Source organism: Rhinopithecus bieti, unplaced genomic scaffold (assembly GCF_001698545.2).
Source record: "Rhinopithecus bieti isolate Rb0 unplaced genomic scaffold, ASM169854v2 scaffold_23808, whole genome shotgun sequence".
Taxonomy (NCBI): Eukaryota; Metazoa; Chordata; class Mammalia; order Primates; family Cercopithecidae; genus Rhinopithecus; species Rhinopithecus bieti.
The window spans coordinates 31,104-34,737 of NW_016810809.1; positions in this window are offsets into that span (position 1 = coordinate 31,104).

The following is a 3,634-nucleotide window of genomic DNA, read 5'->3' on the forward strand; positions in this document are numbered from 1 at the left end:
GATCCGCCCGTCTCGGCCTCCCAAAGTGCTGGGATTACAGGCTTGAGCCACCGCGCCCGGCACGTAAAATAATCTTATATGGAAGATAGCCTCCTATTTTTAGAGATTAGAAAACTAAGGCCTAAAGAAATTAAGTAACTTGCCCAAGAGCATATACCAAGTAAGAGGTAGAGCTAAGGTTCTAACTCAGGTTAAAAATTCTGAGTTGTGAAAAAAATCAGTTGAAGCCAGTTAAACAACAAAATAGCTTACTGGAGACTGGGCAGTTCAAAGGTAGTATAGCTTCAGGATTGATTTAATGTAAAAATTCACTGTTGTTAGATCTGTGGTTTTGTTTCTCTGGAATTTTGCTATCTGCACTCTCTTCCACGTGTTCTTGTTATTCTCAGACTGGCTTCACTTGGGTAGCCAGATAATTTTCTGAAGTGCCTAGGCTTGCATACCTATTTACGCATATCCAGGGGAAGAGAGCCAGTGACTCCTTTCTTTGTCAATGAACAAAATGTTTGAGCTTTGGGTCACAATCATGGTTATTCTTGGAGTGAAGATACTGATGGAGAGGAAGCATGAAGCCTCTGGAGTGCTGTAGATATGTTCCATGTCTTGATCTGCGTGGTGGTTACACAGGTGTATATAGATGTAAAAATTCAACAATTTTTGAAAAAAAGTCAACAATTGACTTCAACCTCCACTCCTCTACAGACACATCCTGACCACCATCTGATTGGACCAAGAAGTTAGGTCATATGCTTACATCTGAACGAATTGTTGAGGTAAGGTGAATGTGATGGAATCACTAATTAAGGCTTTCTCCTGAACTGGAGGTAAGGTCAGTAACACCCAACCTAAAGTAAGGGCTGCTACCCAAATGGGGAATAAATGAAAGGGGACAATAAGGAGGTAATTATAAAGTCCTCACCTAAGAGTGTGTCTGGCAAAAAGGCCAAGATGGGGAAAAGGCAAATGAATTGAATGTCCAGAATAAACAAATCTATGAAGACAGAAAGTAGATTAGTGGTTTCTTGGTGGGGTGGGGAGGGAGGAATTGAGACTGACAGATGATAGGTATACGGTTTCTTTGGCAGGTGATGGAAATGTTCTGGAATTAGATAGCCTTGAATAGGTCAACAATATAATATATTTAAAAAACACTGAATTGGGCCAGGTGCAGTGGCTCACGCTTGTAATCCCAGCAGTTTGGGAGGCCAAGGCAGGCAGATCACCTTAGGTCAGGAGTTCGAGACCAGACTGGCCAACATAGTGCAACCCTGTCTCTACTAAAAATAAAAAATTAGCCAGACGTGGTGGCGGGTGCCTGTAATTCCAGCTACTTGGGAGGCTGAGGCAGGAGAATTGCTTGAACCCAGGAGGTGCAGTTTGCAGTGAGCCAAGAGTGGCACCATTGCACTCCAACCTGGGCAACAAGAGCGAAACTCTGTCTCAAAAAAATAAAAAATAATAAAGAGCTGGACTGGAGCATCATCCATTGAACTTGGCAATCAGAATACAATAAACATCGTAAAACATAATAAGGAAGCATTATTTCATAAATCTTACATATGTTATCCGCAAAGGAGATGCTCTTGAGTAGCTTTGCTCAATGTGTGTTCTGAAGACAAGCAGAATTGGCTTCATCTGGTCATTTGTTAGAGGCATAGAATCTCTTTCACTATCACAACACTAAAAATAAATAATTTAAAAAATAAGTGTAGAGGCTGGGCACGGTGGCTTACACCTGTAAACCCAGCACTTTGGGAGGCAGAGGTGTGTGCATCACGAGGTCAGGAGTTCGAGACCAGCCTGACCAACACGGTGAAACCCCCGTCTCTACTAAGAATATAAAAATTAGCAGGGTGTGGTGGCACACACCTGTAATCCCAGCTACTCAGGAGGCTGAGGCAATAGCATCACTCGAACCTGGGAGGCGAAGGTTGCAGTGAGCCGAGATCGCGCCACTGCTCTTCAACCTGGGCAACAGAGTGAAACTGCGTCTCAAAAAAAAAAAAAGAATCTGAGGCCCCATCCCCCTGGCCTATTGAATCAGGTGACGTAGCCACACATAAAAGATTCAGAATGGTTAGGCGTGGTGACTCATGCCTGTAATCCTAGCACTTTGGGAGGTCAAGGCAGGTGAATCATGAGGTCAGGAGTTCAAGACCAGCCTGGCCAACGTGGTGAAACCCTGTCTCTACTAAAACTACAAAAATTAGCCAGGTGCGGTGGCAGGTGCCTGTAATCCGAGCTACTCAGGAGGTTGAGGCAGGAAAATCGCTTGAACCTGGCTGGCAGAGGCTGCAAAAAAAAAAAAAAAAAAGATTCAAAGCCACTGCTTTATAGGTATTTGATGAATACCTATACCTCCTTCCCTTTTTCCTCCAACACTACACAGATGTACCCTCCTGACTTTTTTTTTCTTTTCTTCACTTTTTTTTTTTTTTTTTTTTTGAGACGGAGTCTCGCTCTGCCGTCCAGGCTGGAGTGCAGTGGCCGGATCTCAGCTCACTGCAAGCTCTGCCTCCCGGGTTCCCGCCATTCTCCTGCCTCAGCCTCCCACGTAGTTGGGACTACAGGCGCCCGCCACCTCGCCCGGCTAGTTTTTTGTATTTTTTAGTAGAGACGGGGTTTCACCGTGTTCGCCAGGATGGTCTCGATCTCCTGACCTCGTGATCCACCCGTCTCGGCCTCCCAAAGTGCTGGGATTACAGGCTTGAGCCACCGCGCCCGGCCTCTTTTCTTCACTTTTCCTTCTTTTTTTCTTTTCTTCCTTTTTACTTTCCCTCCCTTCCTTCCTGCCTCTGCCTCTCTCCCCTGCCTCTTCTTTCTTTTTCCCACACAGAGCTGTCTGTGCAGGAGACTGGAGTTTTATTATTATTACTCAAATTAGTCTCTTCTCCTGACATTTCGAGATGCAGTATCACTCTGTCACCCAAGCTGTAGTGCAGTGGCACAGTCTTTGCTCATTACAACCTCCGCCTCCTGGGTTTAAGCGATTGTCGTGCCTCAAGTAACCGCGACTACAGTCGCACACCACCATGCCTGGCTAATTTCTGTGTTTGTAGTAGAGATGGGTTTTTTGCCATGTTGCCCAGGCTGGTCTTGAATTCCTGGCCTCAAGTAATCCGCCCCCTTGGCCTCCCAAAGTGCTATGATTACAGACGTAAGCCACCGTGCCCGACCTGAATGAAGCTTTTCTAGCATACATTTTCTCTGTAAGGCACATTACAGCCTTCTTGTTCTAAAACCACCACACAATACTTCGGCATTAAGCTTAAGAGCCGTTGTAAACATTGAAATCACCAACAAATAGCCCTGCAACACAAAAGGTACATCACTAGATAGACCTTAAAAAAGATACTGGCCGGGTGTGGTGGCTAACCCCTGTAATCCCAGCACTTTGGGAAGCTGAGGCGGGCGGATCACGAGGTCAGGAGATTGAGACCATCCTGGCCAACATGGTGAAACCCCAACTCTACTAAAAATACAAAAAATAGCTGGGGTGGTGGCAAGTGTCTGTAATCCCAGCTACTCGGGAGGCTGAGGGAGGAGAATCACTTGAACGAGGGGGTCGGAGGTTGCAGTGAGCTGAGATCACCACTGCACTCCCGCCTGGTGACACAGCAAGACTCCGTCTCAA